The 27,292-nt window shown below is 39.1% G+C and overlaps 1 long non-coding RNA gene across 1 annotated transcript; it reads right to left on the reverse strand.

Annotated features, from left to right (window-relative positions):
- Positions 1-284: 284 nt before the first annotated feature.
- On the reverse strand, positions 285-4,104 carry LOC131252152 (uncharacterized). The gene is made up of 3 exons (XR_009174217.1): positions 3,767-4,104; positions 3,416-3,603; positions 285-604 (listed from the first exon to the last, which is right to left on the reverse strand). It is a non-coding gene; the product is annotated as an uncharacterized LOC131252152 (long non-coding RNA).
- Positions 4,105-27,292: the final 23,188 nt, after the last annotated feature.

The raw sequence follows: 27,292 nt of genomic DNA on the forward strand, positions 1-27,292 counted from the left end.
ATCCCAAAACGGGACAAGTTGAAGTTGTGTAGAAATTTCAAGATTCATTGCACTTCCAGCACAGTTTCTCCATGAGCCCACGTTTTGGCTTTTGCTATAATTTGTAGACAAAAACACAAAAATCACATGTCGCCATCCCAACTCTATGTTGTGGTGTGGGTCAGCTAAGCGCTGGATCAGCCAAATTTTTTTCTATGAAGAAGAACACTGGCGAATGCACTTGATGGACGAATTGGATGTCACTAAAACATCATGATGAGCCCCACATGTCGATTTGTATGTTAAGCTTTTCGTATAAAACATTTGCATTGGATCCGACCTCATTGCAATTTCATTCAGTTGAACATCCAAACGCAACCTCCTACTGAATCATTTTAGTGTAATTGGACTCACCAAACAGAAATGTGTCAAGGCTCCTGTTAGGAACATATTCATACACTAGCAGCTTCTCTTCTCCTTCCAAGCAACAACCCAAGAGCCTAACCAGATTCCTGTGTTGAAGTTTGGCAATCAGTACAATCTCATTCTTCAATTCATCCATTCCTTGTCCTGAATTCCTCGAAAGCCTTTTCACCGCTATTTCCCGCCCATCCAGCAGTTCACCCTACAAGCACATCAAGAAGGATTACTAAAATCATGAAAATTCCATAAGGCTTTATCTGGGCTCTGAGCCATTTTATCTGCCAGTGATTCAGGTAATCAGTTCAGTTCCAATTAAGTAGTAGGCCTGGACTAGCCCAAGTATGAAAGCTTTTAACCTGATTCCTGGACCAAGCTCAGGCCCACTTCCAATTATCACTATTAGTGGCATGAGTCAGGTTAGATCAGCGCAAGCATTACCTGTTTACTAAATGGGCTGAGAATTACATTTTGCAAGATTCACCTTGTGGTTTTTGAATCATATGCACAGGAATAGTAGAAGGTTATTTTACTTTGCCAAATTTGGGTGCTACATCCAACCCACAAATGCAACATCCACAATAAGAAATACATGATTAAGGAATTAAAATTTACATTTATTGTCATACAATTCAATGTATCAAGGACACATTCAAGAAGTAGCTAATTACAATGATCTTGTAAAACAAGGAAAATTAAAAATAATAATAATAAATAACAAAGTCGCTACATATTGCCCCGGTTAGTCAACATTGGCTTCCATCCCATATTACGAATCAACATTTCAAGGAACCACCATCATTCTTCTGTCACCGAAAGAGAATCTCAAGTTAATAAACCTTGGCAACAGGACCATCATTCATGCTTCTGCTTTGTTTGTGGACATCCCTATGAAGAATGTGTTTTATCAACACTAGTTTGGGAATTAGGATCCACTTGATTGAATTTGTCACACCTAGCCTGGCCGACGGTGTGTGCGCCGGACAATGCGACCATCTCCCTCGCGGTAAACCCCTTATTGCTAAATAGCTGAATGAGTCTATCAAGGTCATCGAAGAATGCTGGAGGATCGCTGTTTGCTCCATCTCTGCTTGCAGTTCTTGCATCCCTCCTCCCCAATGGGACTGAGTAAGATGGCCCACCAAGCTGTGGTAAGAGAAAGATGAATTAATTAGCAAAATATAGGTTTTTATCAGAGAGAATATCTCACGCGCAGGTAGTTGTATGTGAGAAGTTCATGCAAATAGCTTCGTGTGGGGCCCGCCATGATATCTCAGGCCAATCCAATAATTAGGTTGGTTACATCGCTTGAAACAATTGACAACCACCTAGAAACCTCCAAATAATTCAGATGGTGGCCCACCTGATATGGTTATTGGCATGATTTTTAGACTACCCTACGTTCATGGTGAGGCGACTAAGCACACATCACGGTGGGCTCTAGACACAGCTAGTTGCATGATTTGTTTACATATATACAACTAGTTGTACATGAGATTTCTCTGTCTTGACTATGAATACATTTAGGTTTGTATGAATCTACACAAGTTAGTAGAGAAATGCATGCCATGGCTACTCTGAATTTCTGAGTAAAAGACCCAAGCTGGTGGTGCCTTTCACAAAATACAAATCTTAACAATGAAGAATTACAAATCTTAACAATGTATGGCTAGCATAAAGGTTCTCACAACCATTAATACATTGAAGAATTACAAATCTTAACAATGAAGATTTACAAATCTTAACAATGTATGGTTAGCATAAAGGTTCTCACAAGATAGACAGTGGATTTCACATATATGACACGTGGGTGTTCTTCTGTGTAAAATAGTTGTTATAGACTATTCCAGTCCTTCAATAATTATACACGTGGCACACAGTGACATAAGTTCAACTGTTCAAATTCCAAGGAGCCACTATAGGTAAGTTTAACCTGTTTACTGAGCGAGGAAGTCAAGTCCCTTCGCTGTCTTATTATTGGAAAAAGGTCTTTCGAGGTAGTTAATAATGTTTGAATGACATCTGAAAGGTAGGATGGCAGTACTCTACGTTGATATCTACTGTGTTCTGTTTATAGAGATTTCAAAACAAACAAGTGTTTTTATAAAAATCTTGTTTTTATCCTACATTGGTTAAGAGAATTTTAACTCTTTCATAAGAAAAGGATCTCACATACAAGCTTGAGCCCCTTTCAGAATTATGCTTTGAACTAGATGGGGTGTGTGTCATGGGCCTGGCTTCAGTGGATCCCTGGATCTGCCGAGGTGGGTGGAACCCCTGACTGTGGGACCCACTGTGATGCATGTGATTGCATCCATGCCTAAAATTAAAATCTAATTTCAATTAATCATAATTATGTATTAGATATTAGATTGTTGGTTATTGAGATTTTCAATCCCTGAGAAGAGGAAATATAATCTTTTTCCTTATCCATAGCTCAAGTGGTAGACTAAGTTAATATACCTGCGTTTCAACATTGAGGTCTTGGTATCGATTCCCTAGTGAGGGTGGCTAACAGCAGAGTGTGTGCTGACAGTAGGGTGTGCACTAACAAGCTAACCCAAAAATAAAAAGAAAAAAAAATCTTTAGAGGACATCATAAGCATTAAATTCCTGTCGTGCCCTGAGTTTGTACATGTGGGGCCATGGTTCAACCAAGCCATTCATATGATGGCTCCTATCACAGAGGGACATGCACAAAACATGTCCTCAGCTGGTCCACTCTAACCTTTCCATCATCCGCGTACAAATACACTGTTAAGGAAAAAACAAAGACCCAACAATCCATATACAATGGAGAAAAGGCTAAAAGTTAAATGGCTAGGATCTTCCAATTCTGATATTTTTTGACATGATGGGAGCCACAGATTGATGGCTTGGATAAACCAACTGTGGGTCCCACATGTACTAACTTGGTGCAAAATTTTTGTTGTCCTCCATAGATTATATTTAAAAATCTTAATTAACATGGAACACTTCTTAAGATGTTATAAATCAATGAATTTCACAAAATAACCTGAGTTGCTTATCCCTCTCAAAAATCACTTCAATCAGATAACCTGACCAGACATGAAGATAGGGCCCACATTTGATTTTCCAACCTCTAAAAAACAACCTCAATCCAATGATCTGGAAACCCATTTGTTTCATCCACGTTCAAATACAATGCCCCATCTGCAAACCCATTTGTATTGGTTTTTGTTTCTAAAAGAACAACAAAAACAAAAGCAAAGACAGATACAAAAAATAATAATAATAATAAATACAATTAAAAAAAACTCATGACGATGATGTGTTATCCGGATGCAATTGCTCATGATGTAAAATAGAAACCATACCCAAAAAAAAACAAAAACAGGGGCCTTACCTGACTGCATGGTAGTAGGGAATGAGAGAGAGAGAGAGAGAGAGAGAGAGAGAGAGAGAGAGAGAGGTGGAGGCGGCTGCACAGGGGTGTGGCTGCTTGTAGGGATTGAGGGAGAGAGAAGGGTTGCACAGGGATGTAGATGCCGGACCAAATCCAGGAAAAGAGAGAGATGGTTGCACGGCCAGGGCTTCAACGGGGTAAAAAATTCCTATTTAGATGGTCATGTACGCGCTCGGCCACAATGATACCGGTATCACCGGTTATCCTCTTTCAAGTGACGTTAAAACATCAGCCGTTGGATGCAACCGGCTCCATCCGACGGCCAGCAAATTGACAGCGCTCGACCGTATGGAATGCTAAGGTAAGGTCGAGCGTATAGAACCTTTTCCCATATATATATATATATATATATATATATATATATATATATATATATGAGAGAGAGAGAGAGAGATGCCCACGCACAACTAGGTGGACCTTTCAAATTGAGAAATTTGGGTGCGTGGACCCCACCTTTTATCCAAAACAATACCAACTTTGTTTGGAAACTTAGGGGTCGTTTGGCACCTTGGATTGGAGGGGATTGGAGAGGATTAGAGGGGGTTTCAAATCCCCATGGTTGTTTGGCAGCATAAAGCAACTGGGGATTGCCAATCCAGTGGGTTTCCAATCCCCTCTTTGAGGGGGTTTGTAATCCAAGGTGAGAGCTTGGATTACACCTAAAATCATTTGAATAGTTGCAGGTATAAATGTATGTTACTGTACACTATCATTCTACTAGGCACATGGCCCACTAACGATGATCAGCACCGTCCAAACATTGTTCATGTAGATCAGCACCGTCCAAATATTGTCCAGCACCGTCCAAACATTGTCCATATCAATCAACGATTAAAAATCGTTGGTTAGTCACTCAGACATGATCTTGTGCTTGCGGTCCATCTGAGACTTGGAATTTCATCACTTTCAGGCAAAACATATATTTTAGCGGGCTTATCACAACCATAGTGTCAAAAATTATATCTCTCACTATTTGGGGATATTAAAGTTGATTTAGTAATTAAATTCAACCCCCCATGAATATACCATGTATAGGTATTTTTGAATTAAAGTTGATTCACACTCAAGGGTACCAAACACACGAGAGGATTGCCACTCCAGGGGGTTTCCAATCCTGGGGGTTGCGAATCCAGGGGGTTCCAAATCCACGCTCCCAAACAGGCCCTTAGGCCTGCTCGAACGGACAGCGAATTTGAGGACGAAAATACCCCTCCTTTCACGAAAACGGATTGGGTCTCGCCTGCCACCAGCCAATAGCGGATGGTCGGTGGTCTGTGGGCCCCACCATGATGTATGCTTTTCCTTCGTGGTGGCCATATATTTTTCCACATCATTTTATGATATGAGACGAAAAACGAGGTATATCCATATCTCAAGTGTACCACATTACAGGAAACAGTGTTGAATGAGCGTCAACCATTAGAAACCTTTAGTGGGCCCACTGTGATGTTTGTGAGAAATCCTCCCCGTCTAAGTTCATTTAGAGGGTCACAGAGACCTGGATGAAGAGGAAAAATAAATTTCATAATGATCCAAAACTTCTGTAACCCCTAAAAGGGTTTCAATGGTAGACGTTCAATTCCCCACTGCCTTTTACAGTGTGGTCCACTTGATAGTTAGATCTATCTTATTTTTCGTCTCAATCCTTAACATGAACTTGCCAAATAGATGGACGGTTTGGATATAATATAGACCTCATGATGAGACCCACAAAAGCAACACAGCTTAAAAAAAAAAAAAAAAAAAAAACAGACTGCTGCAGCACTGCCGCCCGCGCAGTCTAGCTACAGCTATAGCTACGGTTATAATCCGTATCCATAGATAACCGTATTCGGCGATCAATCGCGGCTCCCGCGATTCCGCCGCAAGTCGCTGTCCCGATCGGCAATCAATCGCGGATTTCACGATTCCACCCCTGATCTATGGCTACGGATTATAACCGTATCCCTATGCACTTTTTTTTTTGTGCATGGAAAATTTTATTCTACTTACATTTTTCTCTAACACATATTTATATGAAATACATGGAAATGACCGTGAAATGAAACGAAATCATTGGAATTGACCGTGAAATGCATGGTAATGATCGTGAAGTAAAGCGAATTAACTGTGAAATGCGTGGAATTGACCGTGAAGTGAAGGGAATTGACAGTGAAATGCATGGAAATGACCGTGAAGTGAAGGGGAATCGTCATAATTGGCCATGAAATGCATGGAATTGATCGTAAAGTGAAGGGAATTGACCATGAAGTGAAGGGGCATCGCCGGAATTGACCATGAAATGCATGAAATTGACTGTGAAGTGAAGGGAATTGATCGTGAAATGCATGAAATTGACCGTGAAGTGAAGGGAATTGATCGTGAAATGCATGGAATTCATCGTGAAGTGAAGGGAATTGACCGTGAAATGAATTGAGTTGACCGCGAACTAATTGAAATTGACCGTGAAGTGAATGAAATGGATTTTCAACCATCGACTTGATGGAAAACAGTGGAAAATAACCAGGTTGGTTGGCTAAAGTAGCTTCTCCTACCCCAAAATCATATGTGGTGAATCAACATGGAATCGCCGGGAATGACTGTGAAATGCATGGAAATGACTGTGTAGTGAAGGGAATTGACCGTAAAATGCATGGAAATGACCGTGAATCAACACGGAATCGCCGGGAATGACCGTGAAGTGAAGCAAATTGACTGTGAAATGCATGAAAATGACCGTGACGTGAAGGGAATTGACTGTGAAATGAGTGAAAATGACCGTGAATTAACACGAAATCGCCGGGAATGACTGTGAAATGCATGGAAATGACCATGCCCACATATAGTATAATATATAGTGGGGTCCACAAAAAGTGAGGGATTTGAATATACCTGTCATTCGAAGCTTCTTAGATGGAGGGACCATTTTCATCCTTTCTTAGGTTCACAAAAGTCGAAAATGACGTGCGTGGGGTCTGTATTCTCGACCGGATAAAGGGAAAATACAAAATGAAGAAAATGAAGGGTTTTACTAGAAGGTGGACAGTCATAGAGGGGGAGAAGTAATCAGAGAATCAGATTCGGTTGGCTAGGATGAAGGAGCAGGGAGAAGAAAGAAGAAAAATTCAGCGTGGGAAACATGAAATTGAGCGAGGCAAACTAGAAGTTCAGCGGGGGAACATGAAATTGAACGGGGCAAACTAGGAATTCAGCAGGGAAACATGAAATTGAGCAGGGCAAAATAGAAATTCAGCGGAGGAAACATGAAATTGAGCATGAAAACTAGAAAATCAGTGGGGGAAACATGAAATTAAGCAAGGCAAACTAGGAATTCAGCGAGGGAAACATGAAATTGAGCGGGGCAAAGTAGAAATTTAGCGGGCAAACATGAAATTCAGCGAGGGAAACTTAAATTTGAGCGAGGCAAACTAGAAATTCAGTGGGGTAAAATAGAAATTCAGTGGGGGAAACATGAAATTGAGTCGAACAAACTAGAAATTCAGCGAAGGAAACATGAAATTGAGCGCGGCAAACTAGAAATTCAGCAGGGCAAAAATGAAATTCAGCGGGGGAAACTTGAATTTGAGCAGGGCAAACTAGAAATTAAGCGGGGCAAGCATGATATTCACCAAGGCAAACTGAATCTATGAGGGAGGGAAAATTTTGAGCCTTTTCAAGGATTGCAAATGCAACCAGTATGTGACATTTCACGTCACCCTACCGAAGATAGAAAAATAGCAAATGTACAATGTATATAACACAATGTATACAACAGCAAATGGTACATGAGTGGGACAACAATGTACAATGTATATTCAACAATGTATATAGTACAACATTTCAACAAAATTGCTCCCATGCCCTTGACAAATATCATCTACAGATTAGAGACAAGTAATCATATGCTATTGACTTCCTCCAATCGGCAGTGAATTTTTGCATATCTATTCCCGCCAAGGTGAGACCGCTACACAAAATGTCGATGTATTTCATTACGAATATGTCGCAATAATAACCATTGTCCTGCTTTGGCGCTGATTCATCGACTCTGACGATCCATTTCTTCCCTTCAAGCGCAGTGCTGTCTCCAGTGACATGGAAGAGAATGGGGAGTGCATCGGTCATCTTCTTCATCGTATGCTTGTACTTTGTTAATGGATTTGTGCTTAAGCTATCCACAATAACCATTTCCCTTTCTCTTGGATATATGACCAGCAAAAACCAATGCGAATTTTCATGGTTTATGGGCGCATACACCTGCCCATGATTCAAAAAATAATATATTAGTAAAAAATGAATAGAACACATAACAGTCACAGATGAAGTTCTAGGACGGGTGCATTACCCGTTCATAACACCAAATCGCTTTGGTGTATGGTTTATCTCGTTGTTTAGCAATTGCGTAGGTCAAGTTCAGCCGGCTATTAGCTCGGCCTGTTCTGACGCTGATTTCGATGCCCGATATGCGATCAAAACTGGCAAACACCTCTCAAGCATTGGCTGTTACAAACAGACATGATCAAATATCAATACATGTAAGAAGCTGAAAAAGTAAAACATATTAAGTATTGTCCGAATTAAACAGTCACCATAAAAAACGTTGGACAGAACTTGCAATCCTAAGGATACGTTATTGCCAGGTCGGTCTACCTCTTCTCAAGGAAATTGATATATTTGTCAATAGCCTAATCAATAAGATAGTACGATTTAGCCATATATTAATATAACAAATAATTACATGTCAATCAATACATATATAGAATAAATTAGTAATGCCTACCACGCTATCAACCCACGCATCCTTCACCCAGATCATACCAAACCATAACCCCGCTGTCGTGGCCTTGTTCGGTTCATACCAGTCCTCTACCTCTTTCAATTACTGCATAGATAGTATCCTGAATGGATCCATCTGTAGAGGAAATGGTATCGGAGTAGTGGCAAAAGTTGTTGCAACTTTGGGTTCGACAACCAAACCAGGGGTTGTATCAAATACAGACAGGGACAAGTATGGAGAAACCTTATAAATTCCTCTCTCTCCTTCTTCAACTCTTCCTTTTCAACCCGAAATTCCCCTATAAGAATAATACCCCCCCTCGGTCCCTCTCCCTCCACACCTTACTCAACATTTTTGACATCTTCGTCTGATTCGTCTTCCTCCTCATGATCATTCTCATTACCCTCTTCCTCATCTTCATGGGTTTCAGTGAGCTACAAAATGCAATGATGGATGTGTAAGATGAATGATACCTTTACAAAAGCAAAAAAAATATAGTTCATTTTTCATAACATCTTACCTGGAAACTTTCACGAACCAAGCAAACCGCATCCGTTTCCCATTCTCGTAAGGTTGGTTCTAATTTCATTATTACTGATGTCTGCAAAAGAACAAAGAGTATTGTTAAATATAAAAGCGTATACCTATTAGAATTAAGCAAAGTAAATGCCGGAGAAATATATTAACTTACAGCTTTATTTTCTCATGTTTATCATTTCTTAGGGGCCACAAAAGTTTTAGATCAAGCTTATAATTGTGTTTTCTATTAATCCATGTCTATATGATCTTATGAATAGGTTTGATAACAAACAAACATCACAGTTGGGCCCACTATGGTTTCAACGGTGGAAATCATTATGCCTACTGTTTCCTGTGGTATGATCCACTTGATCTTTTGATATGCTTCAATTTGGGGCTAAACGGCTAAAATTAGATGGAAGAACGGATGGACGCCGTGGATATACTATATATATTTAATGTGGGCCCATCTGAGTTTATTTAGTACAATGGGAGCGTACTGAGTAACTCAGTACACAATCCGATTACGCTTGCTACGCCCCACAATGATGTTTTATTTGTAATACATCATATTCATCGGATTATATATACACCAAAACCCCATATGTGGGAGGGAACCTATACATTGAACGGGGCAAACGTGAAATTGAACGAGGGAAACATGAAATTGAACGAGGTAAACATGAAATTCAACAGGGGGAACATTAAATTCAGCAGGGAAAACATGAAATTGATCGGGGCAAACTTGATTTTCAGTGGGGGAAACATGAAATTCAGCAAGGCAAATCATGAAATTCAACAGGGGAAACATGAAATTCAACAGGAAAAACTGCAAATTGAGCGGGGCAAACATGAAATTTAGCGGGTAAACAGAAAATTCAGTGGGAAAAACTGAAAAATGAGCTGGGGAAACATGAAATTGAGCGGGGGAAACATGAAATTGAGTGGGGCAAACTAAAAATTGAGCAGGGCAAACTAGAAATTGAGCGGGGCAAACATAAAATTGAGCAGGGCCAACTAGAAATTCAGCGGGGCAAACATGAAATTGAGCGGGACAAACATGAAATTGAGCGGGGCAAACATAAATTTCAGTGGGGCAAACATGAAATTGAGCGGGGCAACATGAAATTGAGGAGGGCAAACTAGAAATGCAACTGGACAAACATGAAATTGAGCAGGGCAAACTAGAAATTGAGCAGGGCAAACTAGAAATTCAGCGGGGCAAACATAAAATTCAGCGGGGCAAACATGAGGTTTGTATTAGGGACCGAATGCATTTTATTATAGGGGAGTGACTATGGGAGAGAGTTTTGTGGGTCTTATCACGGGGTATGTGTTATATCCAGATCGTACATCCACTTGGGGAGCTTGTCTTAAGGCTTGAGATGAAAAATAAGATAGATCTAACTATCAAGTGGACCACACTGCAAAAACTAGTAAAGGATTGAACGTCTACCATTGAAACCCTTTTTGGTGCTACTATTTATGGTGTGATCCAGATGATCTTTGGATATGATTCAGTTTTTGGATAATGCTCTAAAATAATCTAGATATAATAAATACATCACTATGTGGCTATGTAACTTTGATCTCCTTTGAACCGTTCGTACAACTTGGAGATCGAGGAGCGTCAGTGCTCCTCTTCCAACGACACGTACCTACAGCAGCTATACACCAGCCAATCAGCTTCCCTCTCCGGCACAACACGCGATCATTTGAGGCGTTGACATGTTAAGAAAGCGTAACGGTGGATTAGGTACTGCCCTGCCAGTTCTGAGCTCCAGACAGACTAGTGCTCATAGGCTTAACATGTTTATTTGCCATCTAACTAGTTCATAAGGTCTCTTAAACATTAATGAAGGGAAAACACAAATATATCTTGTTTCCTACTGTTTGCCCCGCTCAATTTCATGTTTGCCCTGTTGAATTTCTAGTTTGCCCCGCTCAATTTCATGTTTGCCCTGCTCAATTTCATATTTGCCCCGCTCAATTTCTAGTTTACCCCGCTCAATTTCTAGTTTGCCCCACTAAATTTCTAGTTTGCCCCGCTCAATTTCATTTTTGCCCTGTTGAATTTCCAGTTTGACCGCGAAGTGATTGAAATTGACCACGAAGTGAATAAAATGGATTTTCAACCATCGACCCAATGGAATCTTGGAAAATAATTAGGTTTGTTGCCTAAATTAGCTTCTCCTACCCCAAATTCATATGTGGTACATTAAGTAAAGCATTTTAGTTTAGGAGATATGCTTGTTGAATAAATAGACAAAGAAATGAATTAAAAGTGAGAGAAAAAATTTAATATGCTTATATATACATATTTATATAAATATATATTAGAGAAAAATGTAGGTAGAATAAAGTTCTCCATGTAAAAAAAAAAAAAAATTAAAAATGCACAGACTGCAACGGACTACAATTATGGCTACGGTTATAGGAAAAACTGCAGGATTTTTTAGGCAAACTCGCTAGACAGTTCTACACCTTTTTCGATATATCGAAAGACCTTCGATATATATTGAAAAAGCAGGGGCTACGCTATGGCTACGGTTATAATTCATAGCCATAGGTTCCTGGTTTTTTTTTATTTTTTGTTGTTGCAATCCCCACCGCCTTTTGTGGGTCCCATCATGAGGTCTGTGTTATATCCAAACCGTCCATCTATTTGGCGAGCTCATATTAAGCTTGAAACATAAAATAAGACAGATCTAACTATCAAGTGGACCACACTATAAAAGGCAGTGGGGAATTGAACGTCTACCATTGAAACCCTTTTACGGGTTACAGAAGTTTTGGATCATTATGCAAAAAAAAAAAATTCCTCTTCATCCTGGCCTTTGTGACCTTATGAATAGATTGGATGGAAAATAAATATTATGGTGGGCCCTATAAAATTTTTAACGATGAAAATCAATTTTCCCGCTGCTCTTTGTGGTGTGGTCTAGTTGACCTTTAGATATGATTTTTTTATTTTTTATTTTTGGATAATGCTCCGAAATGATCTCAAAATATGGATAAACGTTGTGGATATAATAAATACATAGCTGTGGGGCCATGTAACTTTGATCTCTTTTGAGCCATTCGTACAACTCTCCGTTGGAGGAGCGTCAACGCTCGTCTTCAAAAGGAAGGGAGGGGTATTTTCGTCCTCAAATTCGTTGTCCGTACGAGCAGGTCTAAGTTTTAAAACTAAGTTTGTATTGTTTCATAAAAACAGCTGGATAAAAGGTGGGGTCCATAGTCCCAAATTTCTCCTTTTAAATTGGTCCAACTAGCTAGGCATTAAATTGGTGAAAAAACTTTTGTTATGAATAAGTAATGATCTCCCCGATAAATTGTGTATACTATATCCTATTTAACAAAGGTGGGTACACATGTTAAAGTTATGGACCGTTTATCAAATGGCCCACTAATTGGATATTATTTATAATAAAAAAAATGATCAAAATATACTTATATCTTTAACCACAGGTGCAAGTAAAATCTGGACCCTTGTAATGCATTTTTAATTGTCCAAATTTCTCTTATAACTATTTTAACTACTAAATAGAAAATAAATTATTATTATTTTTACACAACATGATTACAAGGTATTATATTTGTTCAATGGACCAGATCCCTTACATATTTGATCCATCATATGAATAAATCACACTCGTACAACTCTAAACTATAATCCCTCTTATTAGAAAGGTAGCCTCTCTCTCCCCATTCATTTACTACTCTCTCCCTTGATATTCTATCCCACAATAATAGTGTCGTGATCCGTGATCTATTATTATGATTGGGGGTCCAAAATTATGCTGACACATGATTTAGGTAGGGCTACACTTAAGGCAAGAATTATGCTGAGTTTTTATTTTTATTGATATATCTATGTAACATACTATATAACAAAGTGGATTTTAGGTACAAGTCAATGTGGGCCCACCCTAATCCACCCCTTGTTATTCGCATGGCTGGCGTGTGGCCACAGCATTCCCATGCAAACTGAGAGGTTAAATTTCTACTATTCACATAATGGTTGGAGTGGATTTAATGTGTATATTAGGATGGGATGCCAAACCCGCATCTCCTCGCGCTGTTTGGAGGGAGATTTTTAAACTATGCTTTCCTTTTAAAAAGGAGAGTAAGGAGGGGATATTTAAATGGTGGGAGAGTAATAAATGGTGGTGAGAGAATAATGAATGAAGGGAGAGAAAGTGGGAGCATAGCCAACTTTTCTAGCTATATTTTAAGAGGGTCATATGTGTGATGCATTTGTACAATACGTACATGTATCAGAAATCTGATCTGTTTATCCAGTACGGTACCTTATGATAATATGATAGGCCAATTTTTTTTCTCTTTTAATCAATAGTAGATTAGAGTACCACTCTTTTAGAAGAAATTTGGAATGGTTAGAAATGTATTATATTAATTTAAATTTAACTTCCATATGTGATTTAAATAACTAGTATATTTTAATAATTTTTTGTAAATAATATGTAAGTAATGGGTCTTATTTGATGAACGGAGAATATCTTTAATACTTATTACCATCTCACTTCAGTAGGACATTGTATTACATCATCTTTTACAAAGAAGCGTTGCATGTGAATCAAAGGAGGCGTTCTTGCATTTAATGCACAGGTAGTTGCACCAAATCGAAAGGTCTGACTAGTTGGGTGTGTGCATTTGATATATATATATATATATATATATATATATATATATATATATATATATATATATATATTCAAGGTTCATGTGTGGCCCACTTGATGATTGGAGTATGGTATGCTTTCGCCAGTGCAACAACGTTGTGGAGCCTTCTGATGCACGGCTTGGATGTGGCACGGTTACGTGCAAATGGGGAGGGGATTGCCTGTGACCCCGGGCACAGACATTCCTGTGCCCCGGGCTGTGTGTGTGGCTGACAGAGATGTCGGTGAAAAATCCAATCCGTCCATCTGTTTTGCAGGACCACGATAGGACATGATTCTAAAAATCACACAGATCCAATACTCATGTGAGGCATACCACACGAAACAGTGGGGATTGAACACCTGGGGTGACAGTACTTTTGTATCAGGATGATATTTATGCATACATTTTATCTGAGTGGTAATAACCCTATGAACGGTTTGGATGGCATATAAACATCATGGCCAGCTCCAGGTAGGTTTGAACGGTGATGTTTTCGTTCCCACTTTTCGTTAGTGTGGCTCACCTGAGTTTTGGATCTCCCTTATTTCTATCCTCTTGTACTATTATGGTCTTACAAAACATATGGACGGAGTGGATTTATCAGCCACATCTCTATGGATCCCACACAGCCCCGGGCGTGGATATATCTATGTGCCTGTGTCACAGGCAATCCGGTTCGGTGCAAATGGGTGTACACGCAGAATAACGCGTTAAGAACATCTTCGCTGTTGATTTTTATTTTTATTTTTTAAAGTAAAAACCAGGGGTTCCCAACCTAGATGTAGTATAAAGCAAAATTTAATTCATTTGATTATCTAACATATGAGAGTGGTGGACATGCGTTGAACAGTTAAAATTAAAAAATAAAAAATAAAAAAATAATAATAATAAATAAAAAATCCGAGGATCCTATTTTAGTTATTAAAAAATAATAATAATAAATAAAAAAATAAAAAACCTACAAATTTAGTATGGTTGAACCAATCTGATTTGGAATTGTGATTGAGGTACATTGGAGTTTCAAATTTAGCATTTAGTTGATATATATTACGTGTTTACACCCATCTAACATCGTCATACGTTTGAAACTTGACACATGGCACCACTATCATATGGAAGATTATGACGGGATCTTAATGACTTGGTAGAATCTGAAATTGGATATGGTGGAGTTATAGAACTGAAAGATTACGGCGGGATCTTAATGACTTGATAGAATCTGAAATTGGACATGGTGGGATAAGATTATGACGGGATCTTAATGACTTGATAGAATCTGAAATTGGACATGGTGGGATAAGATTATGACGGGATCTTAATGACTTGATAGAATCTGAAATTGAACATGGTGAGATAAAGGGTCGCGCCAGAAGCTCAGCGGAGTTAAAAAATGAAGATTAGATCTCAAAGGGTTAATTAGAATCAAATAAAATGTTGGTCTTTTAAACAAAATTACCTACTCAATTAATTTTCACTTAAGGGCTTGTTTGATTTTTCGTGTATTTACTGCACTCTTTCCTATATTTGATTTTACCGCTTACTTTTTTGACAAAAAAATTATAATATATTTGTAAGTCCCACCGTGATGCATGTTACTTATCCACGCTATTCATCTATGATGGCAGATGAATTTATGGCATGAGCCAAAAAATGAGGCATATTAAAATCTCAAGTGGACCATGCCACGGAAAAAAGTGAATCAAACATTTGCTGTTAAAAACTTCTCAGAGCCATTGTTTCTTTTGGTGTGGGCAACTTGAGTGTTGGATCTACCTCATTTTTTGGTTCATGTCTCAAAATGTTGTGGTACAAAGGATGGACGGAACAGATATGTCATATCCATCACCGTGAGGTCCAAATATTTAAACTAACACTTTAAAACCGGTTTTCAAGGCAGAAATTCTCAAGGATTTTCAAACGGGCGAGACAGTAATAATTATCCATTTACCAGGTATTTACACCCGCATACAAAAATCAAACAGGCCATAAACCTAAGCAAAACAAGTAACTTTAAGGCTTTCAAGCCAATAAAAGGTCCAATCATAGAAACTACGGAAGACATGATAAGTAAGCAATTAGTTTATAAACATAATAATATATATGTGAGTATGGGATGCGCAACTTATCAACTCCTAGTATTCATGTAATCATGCATACATTTAATTAAATATTCAATCACATAAGAATAATTAAATAAGTAATCAAAGACTATCTCAAACACAAGTATGTATAGTGGTTCGGTTTTCCTACTCAACTCCTGGTGGACGCACTCAACCCATAAGTGTACCAGATTTCACTATCAAAAGTTTTAAATCAAGTTCACCTCTAACCTTTATAATCCTACATAGGGACTGGTTCCCTTAGAGACGTGGTTTTCTATAAGCTCACCACGAATATCGGTCATAATCCAAGGACCTGCATTTACTCTCACCGAAGGCTCCCTCAAAAATTAACATGTACACACCCATGTCTAGTGGCCTACACAAGGACTTGGATTTAAGTCCTACATAAGAAGCTGATCGAGTTTAGAAATTCAAATTGTTACACTCAATCCTACGCAAGGAATGAGTGTACATGAACTCACACAATGACACTTACTTTTCGAATTGAGTCTTATTGATTCGCCGTCTTGGGTTACTTGATCAATACTCTCTCGTGCTTCAATCAACTCTCATTTTCTCTCATGATCATGATGTCAATGCTTTGCCAAGGCTTCAGCTACAAGATCAAACACCTTGTATGTAGTACGCATTTGAGGCGACTAATGTGATAGGAGATTGAGTGAATTTCTTAAAACAAATGGAAGGTTGTAACCCTACAAGATTCACTTACATAGATCTTTTAGAATATTTAAACAAGGATATACCTATAGAGGTTGGGTCTAAACTTTAGAAAATGGTGGAGTTTAAGCACATCTTTAATGTGAAGGTTAAAATCCTTATTAGGGTATTAATCTTAATGAAAATGACTTAGAACTCATTGGTTTAGAGGTTTGGGATGAGGGATATGATCATGGAATCGCCTAAGCTTCTATTACAACAAAAAACCCATTACGATGCTCAAGAACCAAATTCCTTATATATAAAGTTTAAGCTCCAACGGTAAAAAAAGGGAAAAAAATGACTTTATCGATGGCATCGAGCAAGCCTTTAATAGCATCAAGCAAGCCTTCGATGGCATCGAGAAAATCAAGTTTTCAGTTGAAATTTTGCTGGACAGACTGTTTACTTACTTCTACTCGATCTCATTAAGTGATCTGAAATTGCACGTGGTGGCCCCACGGGTTGTGTGAGGAAGCTTGACGGAGCTAAGGAATGAAGGTTGTATTATTGAGGGGAGTAATTAAGACCAATAAAAAATTATGCCTTTTAAAAACAATTGCTAAACTTAAACTAATATGAAAATTAAATTAAGTAAAAAAATTTAACACAAAGGCTTCCAAGGGTCAAATCACATAAACTACAAAAGATGTGGCAACCAAGCAACTAGTTTATAAACATGATAGCGTACATATGTGCATGGGAAGTGCTACCTATTAACTCGTCGTATTCATCTAATCATGTATACATATAATTAAACATTAAATCACATAAGCATAATCAAATAAGTGCTCAAAGATAATCTCAAACACAAGCATGTAAATAGTTCGATTTCCTTACTCTACTCCCAACGGGCACTTAACCCATGAGTGAATTGGATTTCACTATCGTAGGTTTTAAATCAGGTTCAGCTTTAGCCTTTCTAATCCTACAAAAGGACCGACTACTGTACAAGACTCTATGTGGTTTTCTATAGGCTCACCATGGACCTTGGTCCTACACAGGAACCTACTAACGTACACTTCCGCCCGAGGCTCCAACAAGAGACTTGAGTTGGTTTTATATGAGTTAACTAACAACCCCGGTCCTAATTTAAGGACCTACGTTTTCTCCCACCAGAGGCTTTCACAGAGACTAATAAGTATGTACCCGTGTCTGGTGAATTCAGCCCTACACAAGAGCTTAGGTCTTACACAAGAACCTATCGAGTTTGGGTCACAAGCTTTTACCTTGAATCATATACAAGGAAAGAAAGTATATAGACTCTTACAATTAACACCTTATCAGATTGAGCATATTTTGATGCGGCATTCTTAAGTCGCTTCTTTAAAGTTCTCCTATACTTGAATCAACTCTCATTTACTCCTTCGGTTATAATGTTGATGCATTTCCAATGCGTTGCCAATACTTTATCTCCAAGATAAACCATCTTACATGTGATGCTCTTTTAAAGTGACCAAAGTAAGGCCTGTATCCTAGACCGTACCGTTCCATAGGCTTTCACGATCCTATCAATCTGAGTCGTACCCTATCAATCTAAGTCGGCATGATCTGTAACTAGCGTTTGTGTACATCCCTGAGTCGTACCCTATCAATCTGAGTCAGTTCAACCCGAGACTTATATCATTGCGACCGTGCCGTCGCCGCGGTTCCGAGCCGCGTCTCGTGCGCCAAGGCGATACCCGGGCTAGGAGTTGTGGGCCCGCGTTTAGTTCGAGGAAAACGTCGCGCTTTGTGAAACCCAAGAGAACATGTTAAATCAATCAATCAATCACATCAATCAAGTACACATCACTCCCATCACTCACACTCATCCCCAAGTACAACCACCTCCACAAAGTCAACTCTCTCTCTTACAACCAAGTACACCCATCTCTCTCTCTTACAGCCTCTCTCTCTCTCATCTCTCTCTCTCTCACCCATCTCTCTCTCTTACAACCTCTCTCTCTCATCTCTCTCTCTCTCATTCTCTAAGCAACCAATGTCCAAGCTTCTATGAGAGAAGCTAATGTGGCCCACCTCCCATCTACACCATCCAAGCTTCATCTCGACTGTTGAAACACATTTCATGGGGCTCTAAGATGCATCGGTGGAAGAAGAAGTCCAAGAAGAAGCAAATGGTGGGTGTTCATAGTATTTGATCTCATTTTTTTATTTAAGGCCCACATGGTAGGAGCCATCTTGATGTATGCATTGTATTGAGGGGCCCATGGTGGCAGGGTCCCTCCGCTACTCCAATCTCCCTCTCCCTCCTTCTCTCTCTCTCTCTCTCTCTCTCTCTCTCTCTCTCTCTCTTTTGATGTGTGTGGCCCACCCTCATGCACCCCACCATGAAGTATGTATTATATCCATGCCATCCATATGGGGCCCACCTTACTGGACCGTCCAGCGGCAGGCCAGCTGACTTGTCCGCCTGGACAGGCCCAGATGAAGAGAAACCACAAATATCTGCTTGATCCAAAACTGCTAGTGGGTCCCACACGTGTGGACCCACCTCATGCTTGTATGTCATATCTGGGCCATCCATCTGTTGGACGGCCAGTAGCCTACATCTGCTAATCTGACGCAGCAAGGGCTGTGGGGCCACCATGATGTATATATTTTATACATACCATCCATTCATTTTTCATATGGTGTGGGACCCACCCACACGTGTGGTGGGACCCCTTGATGTATGCATATAAATCCCCACCATCCGTTTTGGACGGTGGGCCAGTGCTGAAGGCATCAGCAAGTTCTGTGGTTTGGCCGTGAGGCTGTGCTATATCCAGACCGTCCATTCATGTGAGGCCCACTGTGATGCACTTGTGGCACTCACCTACCATGTGTGTGGAGCCCACCTTGAAGTATGTGTTCATCCTAACCGTCCAGACGGTAGGACCCACTGATGTGATGACGTCAACAGGTTCTGTAGGTCCCATGTGATGTATGTGTTACATTCAAACTGTCCATCCATTGCTAGACGGTGGGTTCAGCCGCATGTGTAGGGTCTCCACCGTCCAGACGTGGCGTGTGAACCCCACCATAATGTATTTATTTTAAATCCCAGCCGTCCAGCAGGTCTAGATGGTGGGTATCCACTATGATGTATGTTTGTTTTGATCCACACCGCTCATTTGTGTGGGCCTGACCATGATGTACGTGTATTGTACACGTTGTCCAGCAGTTGGACAGGTGCTGACGGTGCTGTTCAATGTTTGTACGGTGTAAATTTACCTGGACAATGTTTGGGCGGTGTTGTCCAATGTTTGGACAGTGTTCATTTGCATGGACAATGTTTGGACGGTGTTGTCCAATGTTTGGACGGTACAGATTTACATGGACAGTGTTTGGATGGTGCTGTCCAATGTTTGGACAGTGCTGATTTACATAGACAATGTTTGGGCAGTGCGGATCATCATTAGAGTGTCATATGCCCCATAGAATGATTGTGTACAGTGATACACATGTTGCACCTGCAACTATCGAAATGATTTTAAATGTAATCCAAGCTCCCACTTGAGGCCCACTTTGATGTATTTTGTGGCCCATTCAAGAGGCCCATTTTGATGTATCTTGTGGCCCATCTGTGAGGCTCACCTTGATATGTTTGTAGTCCATTTATGAGGCCCATTAATACGGCCCATTGATGCAGCCCAGTTGATGTGTATGAGGCCCATTAGTGCGGCCCATTGATGCAGCCCACTTGATGTGTATAAGGCCCATGTGTAGGGCCCACCTGTGATGTATATTAGGCCCATGTGTAAGGCCCACCTATTGTGTATTTGAAGCCCATGGGTTGTGGCCCATTGTGATGTATTCGAGGCCCATGGGCAAGGCCATAGTGATGTGTTTATGGCCTATATGATGAGGCCCATTGAGATGTATTTCCAGCCCATGATTGCAGCCCAACTGACATATATGGGGCCCATGTATTACGGCCCATTGTGATGTACATGAGGTCCATGAGCAAGGCCCAATGTGATGCATATACGGCCCATGAGTGAGGCCCATAGTGATGAGTATTAGGTCCTTGTGTGAGGCCATGGGCCCACGATACATTTGGTTCTATGTGGGCCACTCCTTGGAAGCAATGATGGTTAAATGTCCACATTGATGGGCAATGATGGTTAAATGTCCATATTGTGACCTTCCCTTAGGCCCTTTGTTAGGTCGATTACCGATTCTGATTATCGAAGCCGATTCCGATTATCGAGGCCAATTATCAATACCAATTACGAGTGTATCATCTGATACCGATTATGAGTATGTGACAACATAGACATGCCCATACGCATCATCTGTATATTTGTTATGAGTGTGGTTGACCATTGCATTTGTCATTGGGCAGGTTGTTATGAGACTCCCTAATAGGAGGAGACTGTCTCACATGAGCACACGGTATGCGCAGGATTGATGCATGACTGGATTGTATGATTCATGCATCATACATTGTGTGTTATGATTACTGTACGCCCTAGCGACATCAGGGTCGTAGCCTCCACAGTCATGTCGTAGATGGCCAGATGGGACACCGAAAATCTGTTACTAGCATCGAGCCGCTATAGATGACCTTGGGTGAAAATTTCTAAACCCTCTTGATACCAAAGGACGTCCCAATGTCTAGACCGAATGGATACATATATGCCCGAGTGCCTAATACCAGTAGGTCGTGTCTCCCACTATGTCGTGGTCGGTTGAGAAGGGGTTGTGGCCTTACCCGTCCGAGGGTAGTGGGCATATCTAGGCTGAGTTTGACCAGCTCGTGAATGGGTCCACTATCGATGTATCAGGTAGATATTGGCTGACTACTGGCCAGGCAGATAGTGAGGTCTCTTCCACTTGCATGGTTACGCATCCACTAGGCGACAATTGCATATAGAGTGTACTAGACTCTGGTGATGATATAAGAGATGTACGGTGTTAACATGTGGACTTATTAAGTAGGAGTTGTATACTCAGCATCTTACTCATTCATTTATTCATTCACTTTCCACTCGGGCTGGTGGTGCGCAACTAATTTGATATGTGTACCTTCGCAATGGCCAGGATTTCGGTTAGGCGCACGACTAACCTGAGATTAAGATTCTAGCACATTGAGTCTAACTATCTAAATTTAGGTATGAGAATGGTTTAGATAGAAGTCCCTTATGATGGACTCCATAGTCTGTGATACTACATACCATCATCCCGACCTCACACTCCAGCTTGGTCATTTCATTCGCATCGCATATTGCATTACATCCGCAGGCATATGGCATTTTGGGTTGTTATGTTTCTGCACTTATATGGCCTAGACGGACTTAATAGGATTTGTATATTACATTGTATCCTCGGCATCTGATATTTGGATCTTTATGACTCCTTATTTGCATAGCTGATCCGTATTGTGTACTCTGATATTGTATGATTCATGGACTTACCAGTATTTTCACTTACTCTAATATCTATGTGGTTGGCACTTATCTTGCGCACACACTTTCACCACCCTCTAAGCTTTCTATAAGCTTATGCATGATAGATGCGTGCAGGTGATGTTAGGTTACAGCAGCATTGAGCTTGGAATGTGTAGTTGTCTTCTAGAGCTTTGATTTTTGATATATGTATTTCCCTTTCAGTACTGTATTCAAATATTTATATGAGTGGATATGTGATGATGATGTTGTCTTTGTGATTTGGGTATACTTGTGGTTATGCTTCTTAAGAGAAAATGTACGTTGGAAAATCCTCCTTGTAGGATCCCAGGATCGGAATATGGCGTATATGCACTGGGAGCCGAGAATGGGATACTACGAAGGCTATCGACATCGGATTCGGCGATTGAAAATTTTGTGAACTCGGTTTCCGAGTTTGAGGCGTGATAGAAGTTGGTATTAGAGCATAACTTGAGAATACCTGAAGATAACATAACATATCTGTTGATAGTTGCCCTACACTCTATGATTGTTGAGAACTTAGAATGATTAGATCCCCGAGTTCGAATAACTTAGAACTTTCTAATATAGCACCTTACCATTGAAATTATAAGGCTACTTAGTATCCCAGTTTCGATCGTTTCTGATCCAAAGTTCAGTAGGAGTCACCATAATGTTGATGATGTGTCTTGGGAGTGTGAGGTTGAGAATAGAGAGTGTTATCTTCATCCTTTTGTAGATTGATTGTGCCTTGACATATGACAATGCTTCCTCTTCCCTTACCTTGTCCTGTGTGATAGTAAATTTCGAAGATAAAATTTTTATTAGGAGGAGAGAGCTGTAAGGCCCGTATCCTAGACCGTACCATTCCGTAGGCTTCCACGATCCTTCCGATCGAATTTCGACGACCCGCGATCTGTAATGGCGTTTGCACGCATCCCTGAGTCGTACCCTTTCAATTTGAGTCAGCTCAACTCGAGACTTGTACCATTGCAACCGCACTGTCGCTGCGGTTCTAATCCTGCATCTCGCGTGCCGAGGCGATACCTAACAACCACGGTCCTAATTCAAGAACCTATGTTTTCTCCCACCAGAGGCTTTCACAGATACTAATAAGTATGTACCCGTGTCCGATGAATTCGGCCCTACACAAGAGCTTAGGTCTTACACAAAAACCTATCGAGTTTGGGTCACAAACTTTTACCTTCAATCATATATAAGAAAAGAAAGTATATGGACTCTTACAATTAACACCTTATTGGTTGAGTCCATTTTGATGCAGCATTCTTGAGTCGCTTCTTTAAAGCTCTCTCATGCTTGAATCAACTCTCGTTTACTCCTCTGGTTATAATGTTGATATATTACCAATGCTTCATCTCCAAGATAAACCACCTTACATGTGATGCTCTTTGAGGTGACTAAGGTGATAAGAGGATAGGTGAATCTCTTACAACTAATGGAAGGTTGTAATCCAAGGAGATTCACCTAAATGAGTCCTCTAGAGGATTTAGACAAATATTTAACTACAGGTTCAAGTCTCATCTCTAGAAAATGGTGGAGCTCAAGCTAATCTTCAAGGTAGATATCGGAATCCTCATTAGAGTGTTAATCTCATGGAAGATGACTTAAAACTCATTGATTTAGAGACTTGGGATGAGAGATGTGATCATGGAATCACCTAGGCTTCTATTGCACCAAAAAACTATCCAAATGCCCACGAATCGAATGTCCTTTATAAGGAGTGTGAGTACGAAAGGTACAAAATGGGTAAACAACAGCTCTATTGATGGCATCGAGCGTGCCTTTGATAACATCAAGAAAATTAGATTTTTAGCTAAATTATTGCTAAACAATTTTCGCATTGTTATCTGATGCATCGAGTGGACTTCGATGCTGTCAAGGGGATATGGGTCCTCAATGTCATCGAGTAGCTTATATAAAATATCAGTCTTTTGAACATATCTGAGTTACTTAATTCAATTGAGTGGCCTTTAATGTCATCGAAGATCCCTTGACAACTGCTTGATGAGATCAAGCACCACTCGAACTACTGTTGTTTTGGGCATACGATTTAACAGCAGTTTTGCACCTCTTCTAGCATTACTTATCATATTCCAATAAAGCTTCTAAGGTTAAGAGATGATTAATAAGGTTTACCTATATAGCTAAAGATCATCTAGAGATTCAAGGAGTTGTTTTGAGTCAATGGTTAGGGTCACCAAGGCACTATATTTACATGTTTTTTACTCTTTAAATCGCATGTTCTCTTGTGTGTTCGGTTTTCAACTTTCAAGGGTTCAATCGACTAAATGACTCATATGATTGACAAACGAGATACACAAATCATTACACTAACATGGTCTTTAATGGCATTTAGGGGACCCTTCGATTGGTCCTCGATGCCATTGAGAAACTTAAATAAAAAAATCACTCTGTTCTAGATATATATGAGTTACCTACTTGATGTTATCGATGGGATCTTCGATGCCATTGAAGACCCCTCGAGGATTGCTCCATCAGGTCAAGCACCACTCGAAAAACTGTTGTTTTGGGTATAGGATTTTACAAAAGCTTTACACCACTTCTAGCTTAGCTTATCATGTTTCAATTAAGCTTCTAAGACTAAGGGATGATCAATAAGATTTACCTATAAGGGTTAATGATAATTTAGATATTCAAAGATTATTTTGGGTCAAGGGTTAAGGTCACCAAGGCACCTCATTTAGCTGTTCTTTACCCTTGATGATCATATCCTCTTGTGCCTTCGGTCTTCAGCTTTTAAGGGCTCAACTGACTACATAACATGTGGACTCATGTGATTGATAAACAAAATACACAAATAAGTGTACTAAAAATCTCCTCCTTTGTCAATTACATAGCAAAAACCTAACCTATATCATGTCATGGTCCATACCAATGACATACCAAAACAACTCAAAAATAATATATGTCAAATATAAATTATTTACAACTCGATACACTAAGACATCTAACACTTTCATTGCTCCCCTATATTTATCAATTTCTACATATAACAAACAAATCCTGTAAAATAGAATTCATTATTTTAGTGAGACTTGATCTTTCTTCCTATTTTTATTAGTATTTGATAAAAAATTAGTTCTAATAATTATATAAAAAAACATAGCATGGAACAACTCTATAAGTCGTAGAATTATCAATTATAAGGCATATACTAATAGAGGATTAAAGAATGCATATAATTATTAAAACATGGAGCATGCTTATTATGATCATTCAAATGATATATCTTTTACAATATGAATAAGTAATAATAATCTAAGCTAAAAACATATGATATCAAAATTCTGCAACTTAAAAGTTTAAACTATCAAGGCAAATGAGGCTTAATCCTCAGATTTATCAATCAAGCACATCATGAGGCTAGAATCCTCATATTTTCCTATGATGCTCACTAATGAGGCTTCTCTGATTTAACTATAGAGCACAACATTGATGCTGAAATCCTTTGATTTTCAATTCAGCCCAAATGGACCTTCTAAGGTCACATTCTTGAAGTGTTATGGTCTCCCAAGTCTCTAGGATGGACATTGTGGTGTAGGTCGTTAAGACACGTAAGTGACTAAAGTTTTCAATACTAGAAGAATCTTTTAATGTAAATTCAAACTTCTCTGTATCATCATAAATTGTCACTATAGCCCTGCCTTTATATCTTACTTTGCTAGGGCAATTGGTGGCAATATGTGCATAACCCTTGCAGTTCTAACATTAGACCTGCTTAGGTGGTTTAACAGATTTTACTTTATAATTCTCAACCATCTTGTCATTTTTGTCACAACTCTTCTATCTACTCAATTTGAATTTTATTTTTTTTTTTAAAATCTCCATCCTCATCCTCATTCTCATCATCATCATCAGCATTATTACTTTCAGATTTAATAGCTTTATACCTATGTGAATACCTACGAGATGTTTTGAGGATGGTTAATTTCTTTGCTTTAGAGGGGCCTTAAGTGTAGTTAATATGTTTATATAAAACCCAATAATTATTCTACTTTTATATCATATATGTTTTTATACTTTTCTATCGATGTTATCTTGGGAGTGAACCTATTCAGTAAGAATCTAAGTATTTTCCTATATATACTTCCTTCAAGAATATTTTCTTAAACTCCACTAGGGATTGTAAATAGCATTCAATTTATAGTAAAATTCCATGAAAGTTTCAGATTCTTCCATTCTTATTTTTTCGAATCAGGTTATTAAGAGTTGAAGCTTTGATCTTTTTACTGTGCTAGTTCCCTTGTGACAGACTTTCATTATGTCTTACGCTTACTTCTCGGTTTCACATGCACAAATATGTTTAAATTCATCAGGGAAAATCATATAGTAAATAACATTAAGAGCTTTGGCATCATAGATATATGACTCTCTCATCGATACTTCATTTGGATATATCTTTAGGAGTGCTAATGGTTCTATCATCAAGAATGACTTGTTCCACATACATCGTCTATCATTATTCGATAATTGTCCAAATCATATTGTCAATGGATTTTAGAAATATCCTCATCCTAGCCTTCTAATAGACATAGTTAGACCTATCAAAATGTGGGGGTCAAGTGACGACACATCCCTCTTGCGTAAACATCATTCTTAAGTTCATTGGATCAACTCAAGGAAGTTAAGCCCTTCAAGAGCTACATGTTATGATACTAATTGAAATCATATATGGTGGGATGTCACGACTATGCGCAGAAGCTTTACGGAGCTACAAAATGAAAGTTATGTCATAGGGGGGTTATTAAGACCAAATACTTTTTTTTAAAAACACAATTTCCTACTCAACTAATTTTTCACTTAAAGCAAAGAAAAATAATTATTTCTAAGGCTTCCAAGATAATAAATGATTCAATAACATAGACTACAAAGGATGTATCAATTAAGCAAGTAGTATATAAACATGATAGTGTATATGTATGTGTGGGATGTGCTACCTATCAACTTCTATCATTCATCTAATCATGCATAAATATAATTAAACATTCAATCACATAAGTATAATTAAACAAATGCTCAAAGACAATCTCAAACAGAAGTATGTAAGTGGTTCGGTTTCCATACTCCACTCCCGGTGGATGCACTTAACCCATGAGTGTACCGAATTTCAATATCGGATGTTTTGAATTAAGTTCGGTTCTCACCTTTATAATCCTAAACAAGGACAGGCTTTCCTAGAGACTTATGTAGTTTTCTATAGGCTCGCTAAGAACCTCGGTCCTAATCCAAGAACCCACGTTTACTCCTA

The sequence above is a fragment of the Magnolia sinica genome, chromosome 1 (genome assembly GCF_029962835.1).
Source record: "Magnolia sinica isolate HGM2019 chromosome 1, MsV1, whole genome shotgun sequence".
Lineage (NCBI taxonomy): Eukaryota > Viridiplantae > Streptophyta > Magnoliopsida > Magnoliales > Magnoliaceae > Magnolia > Magnolia sinica.